General features: G+C 43.5%; 1 protein-coding gene across 1 annotated transcript in view; it reads left to right on the top strand.

Annotated features, from left to right (window-relative positions):
* The first annotated feature begins 31 nt into the window (after positions 1 to 31).
* Positions 32 to 15,267, top strand: part of RIMS4 (regulating synaptic membrane exocytosis 4) — a 126,934-nt gene continuing 111,698 nt past the window's right edge. Inside the window, exon 1 of the mRNA XM_070588396.1 lies at positions 32 to 709. The gene's annotated coding sequence lies outside the window, so the exon portion shown is untranslated. The remainder of the gene's footprint in view (positions 710 to 15,267) is intronic.

The following is a 15,267-nucleotide window of genomic DNA, read 5'->3' as shown; positions in this document are numbered from 1 at the left end:
GAAGTGGGGGCGGGGAGCGGAAGGAGGAGGTGGGCGGAGAGGGGGCGGAGCTGGGGGTGTCGAGAAATGGAGTGTGTGGGAACGAAGAGGACCGGGCGAGGTTTGGGGTTGGGCGGGCCTGAGGCTCGGGTGATGCCCGCTCTCGGAACTCGCCAGGGCGAGGCCTGGAGACTCCGAGGTCATCGGTTCCCACCCCATCCAGAGAGCAGTCGTCATGGGGGTCGGCGGTTGAGGTCTGTCCCCTGATGCTGAGTGCTACGGGAATAGTGGACCCGCGGAAGCACCGAAATTGTTCATCCCTGAATTTTCGCTTAGTCCTCCCTTCAGTCCTTCCTCCTTTTGTGGATTGAAAAGGCCACGTGAAGTGCCGGAATCGAACCTGCGCAGGTCTTTCACAAAGCCTGTATCTAGGATCTCTTCATGGAGATCCCCCCTTCCCAGGGCTCTTAGAGGGAGCTTCAGAGAAGGAAACCCTCCACGGCCCCACCCCCGTGACTGCTCTCGCCATGATCGGCGTTCACCTCCTCCCCAGGCCGCTGACTCTTAAACCCGGTTCTGCAAAATGCCTCTCACCTCCACTCCTTTCCTTTCATTCATTCTTTCTACAAATATTTACTGAGCAGGCTTTATGCTTAGTGCTGGAGACACAGCAAGTGCGAGACAGACGGGCTCTGCTGTCTTGGAGTTTACAGTCTGGTAGGAGAACAAAGTAAGTAGGCCTTTGTCATCTCTTCTTTACCCTTAGCTTAATGATGGACTTGTAACTCATCACCCTATTCTCGCCCTGCCCCCATCAACTGCCAAAGTGATCTTTTAAAAATGCCATTCTAATAGTGTCCCTTTCTTGCTTAAATCCTTTGGTGACCTAGAAGACAATTGGTCAGCTCCTTGAGTGTGACAATCAAGGTTTTCCAAAAGCTGCCCTTACCCTTCACCTTTCTTTGCTATTTCTCCCCTGTCATAAAACCCCAGTGCAATTGGATGATTCCTTATCCTCCCAATGTGCCTGCTCCAGTATTTCTAAACTGTTTGTGTTAGTTGCCAACATTTTTTACAGTCTGAGAGATTTCTGTCTGAACAGAAATCTGCGTCTCTGCCTTGTCTGGCAGCACTGTGTCCACACTTGTGTGTGGCAGTGATTGGCCGAAGCCAAGGAGTGGCTGCCCACTCTAGATCAGGCATCAGCTTTTCAAAGTGCCAGGGTCCCGCCTGACCTGAGTTTGCTTTCCTCATTTATGTTATCTGTCATATGGGCATTTGTGCCAGTGACCCCGTACTACAACACCTTTAACTTGAGCAAGATTGAAAGGGAGTGTTGTGTAATATAAACAATATAGATTTGACATCGTCGCTACAGGATTTGAACCCTGGAAAAGTTTCCCAGTGCGGAAGCTTTCCCACGGGGATCCATCTTTGGCAAACCAAAGGTCACTAATCCAGGGACTGCTCAGGTTGAAATGAGCCTTAATGTGGTATGGCTGTGCCTTATGCCCCCATCCGGAACATAGCCTGGTGGGTCAGAGTGCTCATGGTAATTACACCATAAATGACCTCATCAGTGCATTGAGAGATCAGACGTGCCCATTGCCAGGCGTCCCTGGGTGCCTGCTAATGGATTAGCTGCTTTCACCATCTCTGCATTCTAGTCCAGGGGTTGGCAAACCACTGCTATTAACTGACAGAGATACAAAGAGATATTAAAATACAATGTGGCAGCCACAAGAATATGTATGCCCAGGGTATTGTGGGAGCCTGGGAGAAGGGCACCTAACCCGTCTTGGGAGTGTGGTGAGAGAACAGGAAAACCTTTCTGAAAGAGGTGATACTTAGTCTTAGATTCCATAATGAATCTTTTTTTTAATTAATAGACTTTATTTTTTAGAGCAGTTTTAGATTTACAAAAATATTAACCAGATATTGCAGAGAGTTCTCATATACCCAATCTCTCCCCACCCACAGTTTCACCTATTAACATCTTACATTAGTGTAGTACGTGAGTTAGAATTGATGAACCAATATTGATACACTATTAAGGAAAGTCCATCATTGACATTAGGGTTCATTCTTTTTGTTGCACAGTTCTATGGATTTTGACAAATGCATAATGTCAGATATCTACCATTACAGTATCATACAGAACAATTTCACTGTCCTGAAACCCCTGTGCATCAGCTAGTCAGCTCTCACCCCCTCCCCTCACCCCAACCCTTGGCAATCACTTCTCTTTTACACTCCCTTTAGTTTTGTCATTTCCGGATGTCGTATAGTTGGAATGATAGAGTCTGAAGCCTTTACTGACTGGATTCTTTCACTAAGCAATATGATTTAAGGTTCTTCCATGTCTTTTTATGGCTTGATAGCTCATTTCTTTTTATCGCTGAATAATATTCCATTGTATGGCTGTACCACGGTTTGTCCATTTACCTCCTGTTATGGATTGACTTGTGTCCTCCAAAAAGATCTACTGAAGTCCTAAGCCCTCGTGCCTGTGGGTGTGACCTTATTTGGAAAAGAGTCTTTGCAGATGTAATCAAGTTAAGATGAGGTTGTTAGGGTGGCCTGAGTCCAATATGACTGGTGTCCTTAAAAAAGAGGAAAAGGGGTTGGCCCAGTGGTGCAGCGGTTAAGTGTGCACCTTCCACTTCTCAGTGGCTTGGGGTTCTCTGGTTCAGATCCCAGGTGCGGACATGGCACCGCTTGGCATGCTGTGCTGTGGTAGGCGTCCCACATATAAAGTAAAGGAACATGGGCACGGATGTTAGCTCAGGGCCAGTCTTCCTCAGCAAAAAGAGGAAGAGTGGCAGTAGTTAGCTCAGGGCTAATCTTCCTCAAAAAAGAAAAGAGGAAAAGCCAGGTGGAGACACACAGGGGCAAGGCCGTGTGATGACAGGCAGGGATTGGAGTGAGGCAGCTACAAGCCAAGGAGTGCCAGGGATCCATAACCACCACCGGAAACTAGGAAGAGGCAAGAAGGAGTTCTAGCCAGAGTCTCAAAAGGAGCACGGCCCAGCTGACACCTTGATTTCAGACTTCTCGCCTCTAGAACCGGGAGAGTATGGTTGGTTGTGTGAAGCCGGCCAGTTGTGGTACTTTGTTGCAGCAGCCACAGGAAACTGATAGACCTACTGAGGAACATCTCGATTCCGCTTTTGACAATTGTGAGCAAAGCTGTATAAATATCCGTGTGCAGGTTTTTGTGTGGACGTAAGTTTTCAGCTCTTTTGGGTAAATACCTGGGAGCATGATTGCTGGATTGTATGTTAAGACTATTTAGTTTCGTAAGAAATTGCCAAATCGTCTTCCAAAGTGGCTGTGCGATTTTGCGTTTCCACCAGCAACGAAAGAGAGTTCCTGGTGCTCCATATTCACACCAGTGTTTGGTATTGGCAGGTTTGGTTTTTATTTTGCGTTGTTTTTGATTTCAGCCATTCTTACACAGATGTGTAGTGTAAGAACCTGGTTTTCTCTCCAAAAGTTTCTTTTTTGTTCCTCATATTTTGAAATTTCATGATTAATGACGTTGAGACGCCCAGTGGGTTTCCTTTGTCCTCTTCCTTCTTTCTTTCCTTCCTTTCCTCCCTCCCTGTCACCCTCCATCCTTCCTTCCTTGCTTTTCTTTCTTTTCTTCCTCCCTCTCTCCTTTCTTCCTCTCTTTCTTTCACCTTTTATTATGACAATTTTCAAACAAACACAAAAGTAGAAAGAATAGTGCAGTAAACTCCACGCACCCATCACCAAGTTTTATTTTACTATTGTATCTACCCCTCACTCATTTTTTTAGCAGCACTATTTTATAGCAAATCCCAGACATTCTATCATTGTATTCGTAAATACCTTAGTATGTAGCTCTAACAGTAAGAACTTAAAAAAAATAATAACATAACTGCAATTCCATGATCACAGTTAAGGAAATGAGTAATAATTCCTTACTAGCTTACAATACACAGCCCAAGTTAGATTTTCTCTAATTGTCTCAAAAATGACTTTTCACACAGGTTTATTTGAATCAGGATCCAAGCAAGGTCTACACATTGCATTTAGTTGCTAAGTCTCTTTTAACCTGTAACAGTTATTCCTACTCCTCTTTTTTTATATAAATTATAAATTTATATATAGGTAAATTATCCTATAGAGTTTCTCTCGGTCTGAATTTGGCTGTTTGCATCGTTGTGGTGTTTTTAAAGTCTGACACCATCCCTTGAATGTCCTGTAAACTGGTAGTTAGATCTAGAGCCTTGATTAGATTTCAGTTCAACTTTTGGCGAGAATATTGTATAGGTGGCATTGTGTATTTCCTATTGCATCATATCAGGATGTATAACTGATACTAGCTACTTTCTGGGGAGGAGACATGGCATTTGGTGTTCACAGGGGGCTTTCGTTTTTATCTTTAATATTTCAGTTTTCTTATAATGAATATATATTCATGCATCACTGTGTAATACAAATACATGATTTCAAATGAATACAGCAGGGACAATATCTAATTGTTCGTCACTGATCTCTTTCAATCTGAAAACCCATTTCTTTCAGTTCTGGGATATTTTTGTGAATTATTTCTTTGAAGATTTCTTCCTCCGTCTCCCTATTTTCTTTATCTTCACTTTCTAAACTACAATTATTCAGATATTTCAGCTCCTGGAATGATTTTCTAATTTTATTCTTTTCTCTCTCTCTCTCTCTTATTTTTCATCTTTTTGTATTTGGGTCTACTTTCTGAATATTACTTTCCAACCTATTTTTAGTCAGAGTTCTGTACAGGAGACAGAAGCAGAAACCACTCGAGGAATTTTAAGCAGAAAGGGATTTAACACAGGGTGTTAGGTGCTTGCAAACTCATTGGAAGAGCTGGAGTTGCCGAAGGTGGGGGGACTTTTGTTTCAAAGTCACCATGACTGTGTTTGAGAGGTAAGGGTTGCTGCTGCTGCCGGTGTAACTTCTTGACACACGTGCAGCTGGGGACTGGGCACTGGGTCCGGGAGTCTGGCCACTGACACTTGGCTCAGAAGTAAAGTTCAAAGACAAGAGGACTGTTTGGCTTGAATAGGAAGTGGAAATTGTGGGTAGTCTATGACATGTCAATCTGCATGAAGTCTTTGATATCCATCCAACCAACTCTAGCTTTTCATTTTAGTGAAACAAGGGCTGAAATCTTGACTCAGAGATCTACAGGTGGAATCAGAAACAGAGCTCCCACAGCTCTCACTAACTTTGCCGGACAAGAGTAGACTGTGTCAAGGAGCTCGGAATTCTCCGAACTCACTGAATTCAATTTTGGTCGCATAATCACCTTTGCTCTCATATAAATGAGGTTACTGGAAAGGTGGGCATCACTAATGTAAAAAGAAAAGAAGAGGGATTATGAATCTGTATTTCAATTTCATGACAGCTGAACCAGAAATAAGTTTCCCAGTCTGTCTAGGCTTTGCAGATTTCTACCTGCAGAGAAAGTGGCAAGGCACTGTCACGCTTCAGCACTTCCTCTAGCCTTGGAAAGCTCACACTGCTGTCCGCCCCCAGTCTCCTTCTTCAGAGTGCCAGCTGGGCAAAAAGACCCATTAATTTATTGGGTGTTTGTGTGTGTATTTTAAGAATGATATTTTTTAGCATTTAATTTTCAGTAGGAAAACACCTGCTGTATTCATTTGAAATCATGTATTTTTATTACGTGGTGATGCACGAATATATATTCATTATGAGAAAACTGAAATATTAAAGATAAAAACTAAAGCCCCCTGTGAACACCAAATGCTGTGTCTCCTCCACAGAAAGTAGCTAAGTATCCGTTATGCAGCAACCTGTGTGAGTCATGGTTGGTTAGGTTATGCTGCAGTAACAAACATCCTCAAAATCTCAGTGCCTTCCAACAGCGAAGGTTTAATTCTCGATCCTTACAGGTTTGTCATGGGTTGGCTTCAGCTCTATCTAAGGACACAGGTTGAAGAAGCAACTGGGATATTCTAATCTCATGGCAGAGGGAAAAGAAAGAATGGTGGGACCTCTTAAAGCTTCTGCTTGGAAGTCACTTTCATGCACATTTCCTTGGCAGATGCAAATCATATGGCCAAGCCTGACTTCAGTGGGGTGGGGATGTATAATCCTTTCATAGGAAGGGGCAGTGAAAAATTTCCCAAAGATTTAGAGAGTACATAAAATGATAGATACAGGTATCATTTTATATAATTTATTGTGGTACTGAACTTTACTTTCTTCATGCAAAAATATGCCTTAGAAGGGGCCAGCCCCCTGGCCTAATGGTTAAGTTCGGCACACTCTGCTTCAGTGGCCGGGGTTCAGTTCCTGAATGCAGACCTACACTGCTCTTCTGCAGCCATGTTGTGGTGGCGACCAACATACAAAACAGAGAAAGCTTGGCACAGATGTTAGCTCAGGGCGAATCTTCCTCAGCAAAGAGGAGGGTTGGCAACAGATGTTAACTCAGGAGGAATCTTCCCCAGCAAAAAAAAAAAAAAAAAGCCTTAGAAACCTTTCTGTGTTATGTAAATAGATCCATCTCCTTTTTAAAACAGATGCATAATATACCATAATATGGATGTACTATAGTTTATTTAGCTATTTCCCTATTTGAAGACATTTAAATTGTTTCGTTTGCAGCAAATATCCTTGTACTTGCACCTTGTGCAGATGTGCAAGTGTTTCTCTGGGGTGGGTAGAGAGAAGTGGGATCACTGATGAGCAGCTCTCCCAAGGAACTGTGCCAATTTTCTTTCTGTATCTGAATATGGCACACTCATTAGGAGAATTTCAAAGAGAGTTTAAGAAAAGGACTGTTTACAAAGAATACTGCGGTACCCAGGGCTGGTAACAGTGGGGCTATCACTACCCACGGGCCTAAAGGAGCAAGGGGAGAGAGCAGTCAGTAGAGCCCGGAGGAGGAGAGTCACGTGGAAAGCGATGGGTGAAACCAGCCCAACAGGGCCCCATAGGAGGGAGCCGAGGGAATAAACACCTCAAATCGCTCTTTTCCCTCTAGTCTTCTGCTGGAATGACCTCAACCAGATGACAAAGGGAGTCTTTTTTTTTTTTTTTAAAGATTGGCATCTGAGCTAACAACTGTTGCCAATCTTTTTTTTTTTTTTTCTTCTGCTTTATCTCCCCAAACTCCCCCGTACATAGTTGTATATCTTAGTTGTAGGTCCTTCTAGTTGTGGTATGTGGGATGCCGCCTCAATGTGACCTGACGAGCAGTGCCGTGTCCCAGCCCAGGATCCGAACCCTGGGCCGCCGCAGCAGAGCGTGCGAACTTAACCACTCGGCCACAGGGCTGGCCCCAGAGGGAGTCTTTTGATGCGATCATGCAGGCCGGCCTCCTGGGACACAGAAGAGGTAGAGAGAATAGAGAGCCAATCCAGAGGAACAAATAGAAGGTACCCACTCCCCTCTCCTACCTACAGTACAGGAAATAACATAGTTGTTTGCCAATATCATAAGTGAAAAACGGTACTTAAAAGTGCATTTTTAATTTGCATTGCCCTCATTGTTAGTGAGGTCCTCTGCTGATAATGCAGAGACATAGATTGTCTCCTTCCCTGGGCTTCGTGGTGGGAAGATGTAAAGCCAGATACTGCTTCAGCCATTGTGTAATCATATTGGGGGCCAGTGGAGAAGACAAGCCAAGAAATGGATCTGGTGGTAGCTTTTGAGTCCTGGATCAAGCCTTACCTGAGGCTGCTCATGACTGTTCAGTTACATGGGCCAATGAATTCTCTTTTGCTTCAGACAGTTTTGTTGTTGGTGTGTGTTTGTGTATGTTGGTCACTCATAACTGAAAGACCTCCAACTGATCTGGGATTTGAACCACATTCTGTATATTGTACCCTGCTTCATATATGTTTTGCATGTGTAAATTTGGGCTGAATGAGACCTTAAATATTATTCTATTCCAACTCTTTCATTTTTATTTATATGTTCAAAAATTTAAACATACAAAAACACAAGAGAGTAATGTTACAAGTCTCTTGTCATTTTTGCTTCTAATTTGTTTAAATAGTAAAGAAATAAGATGTGGCAAATAAAGTTGAAATCACTTTTATATCCTTCCCCAGTTCATTCCCCCAGGGGAACCACTATGAATTGATTATATATCTTATATATATTTTCCTACCATATTTTAATATTTTTACCATGTATGTATATGTTCATGAACAATATATAGAATTGCTTTGTGGGTTTAGATTTTTTCATATGCATGCCATCTTGTTGTATATACCACAGTGTACTTTGCTTTTATCACTCAGCATTAGGTTCCCAAGACCTAAACATGCTCATCCTCACAGATGTGGTTCATTTTCATTGTTGTGATAGCACTGCATTGCCTGAATAGGGCACGATGCACGTATCTGATTTATTTCTATAATGCACATTGAGACTATACATTGTTTCCTCAACACTGCAAAGAACATCCTGGAGCATCTCGTTGGACACACTAGCAAGAGTGTCTCTAGGGTAAATATTTAGAAGTTGAGCTCCTGGATCACAAGACATGCACATTTTTCAGCTTCACCACAAATGGTTAATTTACATTGGTTGTGCCAAGTTACATCCCCACCAGCAATGTATGAAAATTCCTGTGTCCTCCATATCCACATCAACACCTGGAATTATTAGGCTTTTTGATTTGCCAATCTGATTGGTGTGAAGTTGTATCTGCTTGTTTTAATTTGCATTTCTCTTATTACTAATGAAGGCAAGCATCTTTTCCTATGTTTATTGATGATTCTGCTTCCTCTTCCAATCCCCTCATTTTACCCATGAGGGAGATATGGCGAAGGTCACACAATTCATCAGCAAAAGTCCTGGGTCCAGAACTTGGGTCTTCTAACTCCAGTCCAGTCTTTTTTCCAGCACACTGAACCACTTCCAAACATAAATTTTTAGAGTGTTATTGTTTCTACTAACAGTAACAGCATAAGAAAGATCTCTTTCCTTCTAATTAATTGTAGGGACTATGAATTGTCAGTAGTTGGATGCTGTAACAGTTAGGGTTAGGTTTGTCTGTGAATAACAGGGATGCCAAATATCAGTAACTTTAACAAGTTGGAAGTTGTTTTATTTCCCCTCTCCTGTAAAAGTTGGAGATAGGAAATTTGGGGTCGAGTTGGTGGTTTGTCCCGTGAAGTCTTCTGGGACTTAGGCTCCTTTAGTTTTGCTCCTTCATTCTCCATAGCTGCTATTTTCAAGATCACCTCATGGTCCAAAATGGCTGCTCCAACTCTTGCCATTACATCTGCATCCAAGCCAAAAGGAAGAAGGAAGAGACTGGGGGGAAAAGGTGAAGGTAGTGGGTACAAGGCAGCTGTCTCTTAATGAAGGTTCCAGAATCTGCTATATGATTATCTGATTCACATCCTATTGGACAGAACTCAGTTACATGCCATACTTTGCTATAAAGGAGGTTGGGAAGATTAGCATTTATATGGAGGACCATGTGCCTAGGCACAAGGGAGATGACCTCTAGATACTATTCAAAGTTCAAGAATTGGACAGACATTTTTGTCTGTCAGGTGAGTTGGTCCTGCTTTCTAGGAGAAGTGTCCCTGTCCTCTGACCTTCATGACCCTTGGCTTTTCCCTTGGGGAAACTCTTCCTTATCTAGTATCCTCATGGCCATATTTAATAGACATTAGTGTTGTATTTTGGGACCACACAGATTTTATAGCCCTATTTCCCAATGGTTTGGGGACCCTGGAGTTTCTTGTTGTTCTAGAAGAAAAGGAGACATTTATTAGGGGCCTTTTAGTGGTCTCTGCCACAGATGCGGAGAAAAATGCCTGGCCCAGTTTTTTCCATGTTTAAACACAGGAGTCACATCCTATATGGAGATTAAGGTCTAAAGACAGTTCCTAAGGAAAAACCATAATCAGTAGAAATTATGCGTGACACATCCACGTGGATTATCCTCTACAACTTTGTAAATGTGTGTCAGTCAGCTCTTGCTGCATAACCAGCCACCCCAAAACGCGGTGGTATAAAACAACAATCATTTATTGTCACATATGCTTCTGTAGGTGGGCTGATCTAGGCTGGGCCCAGAGGGGCTTGGCTGGTCTTGGCTCCAAGCTGCAGGCTGCGTCAAGGTCTGCAGTATGTATCTCTCCTCTTCCTTAGGCCACGGCACGTTCTCTGGGATGGCAGAAGCACAAAAGGGCAAGGTCAGCAGCACAGGCACATTTCAAGCCTCTACTTGTGTCACAGCTACTAACGCCCCATTGGGCAAAGCAAGTCGCATGGACAAGCCTAATGGCAGTGGATGGGGAAGTATATACGGCTCTCCACCAGGCTACAGAAGTCACGTGACCAAGCCCGACATCCCCCAACATCAAAAATTCACTGGTCCTGGGGCTGGCTCTGTGGCTGAGTGGTTAAGTTCGGGAGCTCTGCTTCGGTGGCCCAGGGTTCGGATCCTGGGCGCGGACATGGCACCGCTCGTCAGGCCATGTTGAGGTGGCGTCCCACATCCCACAACTAGAAGGACTGGCAACTAAGATATACAACTATGTACAGCGCGGGTTTGGGGAGATAAAGCAGAAAAAAAAAAAAGATTGGCAACAGTCGTTAGCCCAGGTGCCAATCCTTAAAAAAAAAAAAAAGAGGAAGATTGGCAACAGTTGTTAGCCCAGGTGCCAATCTTTAAAAAAAAAAATTCACTGATCCTATGAAGTGGCGTAGAGGAGGGAGTGAAGTGTTCTTTAAACAATTTCATTTACCACAAAGTGAGTTTTCTAATCAGTTGCTCTAATGCATTAGTCAATTGGTGGCCCTCAGTTCTTCCATTTTTTGTTCAAGGATGTCAAGGAATCCATCACCAACCACTTGTCCAACTAGATGAACGTTGCATTTTACGCCTTTGAAAATGGTTTGGAACCCATCATATAATCTCTATACTATTTCTGTGTGAATGAGTCGGGATACACTGGTTACTGCAGCTGGGTGGCAGGCAGGGCCTGGGTCACAGGTTCCCTGGGTGGATGGTGGGCAGAACCACGTTCACTCTTTAAACCCCCACTCCCACTACCCATGACCCTGACGTGTCTACCTACCAGCTGTTCCCTTATTTGAGCTGGAGTGCAGGTGGGATAGGTGCACGGGCTCTGTAGTGGATACTGTGGCATGCCACCCTGACCCCTACTCCAGGACTCAGGCACTTGTTCTCCCAGTTGCTGGAAGCGTTGGCTGCCAACAGCTCTCAGCTGTCCTCTGGGGGCCTCCCCCTGGCTGAAGAGCGCAACCTAGCCCAAGTTCTGCATCCAATGACTGGGTGAAGAGGGAGTCCCAAGGTCCAGCCTTCTTGCGACCGCAGCTCCATACTTCCCTCTTGCATGAGCGGAGGCCTCTGTTGAGGTGGCATTGCAGTCTGACTTCTCCCTTCTACGCGTGATCCTGGGAGCGCTCTGCATGAAATTCCTGCCTGCACATCTCCATGTTGGAGTCTGATTCCCGGGGAACCCAACCCGCAACAGACTCTGAAGTCAGACAGAACTGAGTTTGAGTCTTATCCCAAATACCCACTAGCCACGCAGCCTTAGACATTATAAATCTGCTGTAAGCCTCTATCAACCTCGAATTTGTAATCTCTAAAGATGCAATAATAATAGTATCTACCTCTTCTAGTTACAATGAGGATGAAGAGAAATAATGCATGTAAAACACTTAGCACGGTATCTGGCACATGTTAGATTTTGCTGAAATGTATTCTCTATTTTCCTTCAGCTCCTTGCCAGCATTTCCAGAAGCTGGTGTCCTCCTGTCCCGTGAAAACAGAAATGGACCTGTTGTAGTAACTTATTTCCAGCAGATGGCGCCAGTGGATAAGGCTGCAGACCTGTCCAGTTATGATTTTTCGCTGTTCACAGATTACACATCAGTTTCACATGCATTATCTTATTTGATTCTCCATCAACCATTTATCAGGTGCTGACTGCTCTTTGATTTATTCTTTCCTCCCTTCCTCAACAAATGCTTGGTGAGCATCTACTCCAGCCGAAGAGCAGCTTTAACTCCTTTCTAAAACATGATGGTGACCAAGAAACAAAAAAGAGAAAATAAATAGAATTCCAAGCCTTTGATGGAAAGCTGGGTTTTGAGATGAAAAGACCAGTTTTAGCCACTGGTCCAGGGTTGGTGCCAACCTCATGCGCCTGCAGGAGGCTGCCTTAGCACAGCTGAAGGAGCTTGCTTTGACTGAAACTGAGTCTGGAAGGAGATGATGCCTCTGCGGAAACAGCTGAGATGCTTCCCCAGAGACCACCCACAGTCCTTCCCAAGGGCTATTGATCTGAGGGCAGAGCAACTGGTCCCTGGACTGGTTAAAATTGCCGAGTAGGAGAACGAAGAAAAAAATCCATAAAGGAAGTGTTGGAGGGCCCGGATTCAGGGGCTCCAGCAGAAGAGACTTTGCAGGTCCTTCAGCTTCGCAGACAGGCCAGCAGGCATTTCTCGAGCCCAGGGCCTGGCGGAGGTCCATTTCTATGGTGGGGGCAGAGGGTGCCCACCCCAACCTTCTCATACCCACTCCAGAACTGTGGGAGGATGAGCTTACCTGAAGCTCACCTGTGCAGTGCAATTGTGGGGGTGCCAAGAAGGGCTCCCTCCATGGGTGAAATCCCTCTCTCTCAACAATCAATCTCTGGTGGCTAAAATGCCACCATTAGTAACGCATTGTCCTTTAAAATGCGTATTGCGGGAGTTAAGAGCAGGATTTCTATATAGGTAGGGGTGTGTCTGTGTGTGTGTGGCTATGGCTATACTGACTTGGAGAAAAGTATGCAAATATACTCATCAGTCGATAATGTGGGTTATCTTGAGTCAGAAGGTATGGGGTAAGTTAGAGAGATTAACGGAAGTTGGGAAAAGAGAAGGAAAGGAGTAGGGGAAAAAATCACCTTAAAAAGGGGTGTACATGATTGAAAGAATGTTTATTATTATTATTATTTTACATCACAACCAGTAGGACTTTATTCCAGGAATGCAAAGTTGGTTTAACATTAGAAAATGAGTTCATATAATTTTCCACTGTGACAGATTAAGAAGAAATTTCATGCAATTATCCTAATAGAAACAAAGAAAGCATTTGATAATATTCAACACAAGTTTGTGATTGGAGAAAAACTTGAAGAAGTTAGGAATAGACAGAATTCTCTAATTTGACTGGAGAGGTTTGGATAAGATTGGAATTATCTGTGCCTTGAATGTTTGGTGACACCCCTGTGAAACTGTCAGGGCTTAGTAGTATTTGTGTTGGCAGATTTTTAACTACTGACTCATTTGCCACCATGATTATAGGATTATCCCTGTTCTTTGTTTTCTCTTTAGTTTTAGTAAATTTTTTCTGGAAAAATTTAGAAAATCAGGAATAGAAGGGAACTTTCTTTTTTCTTTTTTTTTTCTGAGGAAGATTAGCCCTGAGCTAACTACTGCCAGTCCTCCTCTTTTTGCTGAGGAAGACAGGCCCTGAGCTAACATCCATGCCCATCTTCCTCTACTTTATACATGGGACGCCTACCAAAGCATGGCATGCCAAGTGGTGCCATGTCCGCACCCGCACCCAGGATCTGAACCGGCGAACCCCGGGCTGCCGAGAAGCGGAACGAGTGCACTTAACCGCTGCGCCACCGGGCTGGCCCCGAAGGGAACTTTCTTAATGTGATAAAGATTTTCTACAAAGAACATATAACAGCCATCATATTTTAATGGAAATATTGGAAGCATTTCCATTGAGATCAACAAAGAAAGATTCCTGATATGTTCACTTCTGCTTATCATTGTATTTGAGATTCTACCCAGTGCAAAAATAAAAGATTTGAAAGGAAGAAATTGGCAAACATGGTTATGTATGAGGAGCAAAACAAAAGAAATTTACAAATAAACTATTAGAGTTAAAAGCAAATTTAGCAATGCCATAATATGCAAAGTCAGTATCCAAAAATCAATTGCATTTTATTTACCATAAAAAAGTTTTGTTTAACAGCAACAACAACAAAAAAAGCACCATTTATTTGGTATCACAAAGCCCAAATATCTAGGAATAAATCTGAAGAAATATGTGCAGGACTTGGAAATTTAAAAACTTAGGACATCAGTGGGAGCAATGAAAGAAGATCCAAATAGATATCACATGTTCTTTGGGCAGAATACTTAATATTCTAAAGATGTCAGTTCTCCTCAAATTGCTCTATAGATCCAGTGAAGTCTTTTTGTTTTTTGAAAGGATAAGAAGTATTTATTATTTGTTTTGATTTTATAACAGGTAACTTCTGGCCCGTGCGTGTAAAGACACATGTGAAAGATGCCCACTAAAATGTTAACGGTAGTCGTCATAGAGAGATGAGATTTCAAGGGATGTTTACATTCTTCCTTATAACTTTATGTACTTAAATTTCTTTATAGAGAGCATTTAAATCAGGAAGGTGGGTAAAAAAAAAAATTAAGAATACTATTGCAAGCCATATGGGAAAGGCAATGACAAAGGCTGAGCCATTAGCATCACTGCCCTCCCTAACCAGAGTAATCGAGCACATGTCCGTAACTCAATACGGACCAATGAGAGTCAGGTCCAAGACCTCCCGGAACTCTTGGGAGAGAGAATGTCTTTTTTTCTGCTAGGGTTCTGAGCTGGTGGGAATGTAAGCCTGGAGTTGCTGGTGGCCATCTCTCCTCCATGAGGGGAGAGTCTGACAAAACTGGAGTCAACACACAGGAGAGAAGAGTTGAGAGAAAAAGGTGGAGATCATCAACCCCATGGTATCACTTAAGGCCCTGGATCCAACTGTACCCGAAGCTGAAGGATACTTCTAGAAACAACATAGCATACTGGTTAAAAGTGTAAACTCTTGGGGGAGACAGCTTGGCTCCAATCTGGGCTTTGCCACTGCAATAGGTAAACAACAGGAGATAACTGACTGAGTTGGGCAGTAAAGGAATTTGCTGGAAACATCTGGCGTAGATCATAGACCACTGAGCGGGCTGAGGAACCAAGCTCAGAAGCTGAGCAGCCAGGAATGGCGGTCACCTTGACACAGCAGAGTTAGCCTGGGGAGGACACTGCTGACCCTCCGGCTCTGGACACAGGTGCTGCCCCAAACCACACTGCCTTGTTGTCATAGTAACTCAATCTTACTGCTCCCACCACACCTACCAGAGAACATTCTGCACGTTAGTTCATGAATCAAAGTCCACAGCAGACATATCTGACTGGCAGAGCTTCTACCACATGCTCGTGTCCTAGATGCAAAAGAGGCTGGGAAGCCA

The sequence above is a fragment of the Equus przewalskii genome, chromosome 21 (genome assembly GCF_037783145.1).
Source record: "Equus przewalskii isolate Varuska chromosome 21, EquPr2, whole genome shotgun sequence".
NCBI classification, from domain to species: domain Eukaryota; kingdom Metazoa; phylum Chordata; class Mammalia; order Perissodactyla; family Equidae; genus Equus; species Equus przewalskii.
The sequence above is the reverse complement of the archived record's forward strand: the minus strand, read 5'-3'. Positions and strand labels throughout refer to the sequence as shown.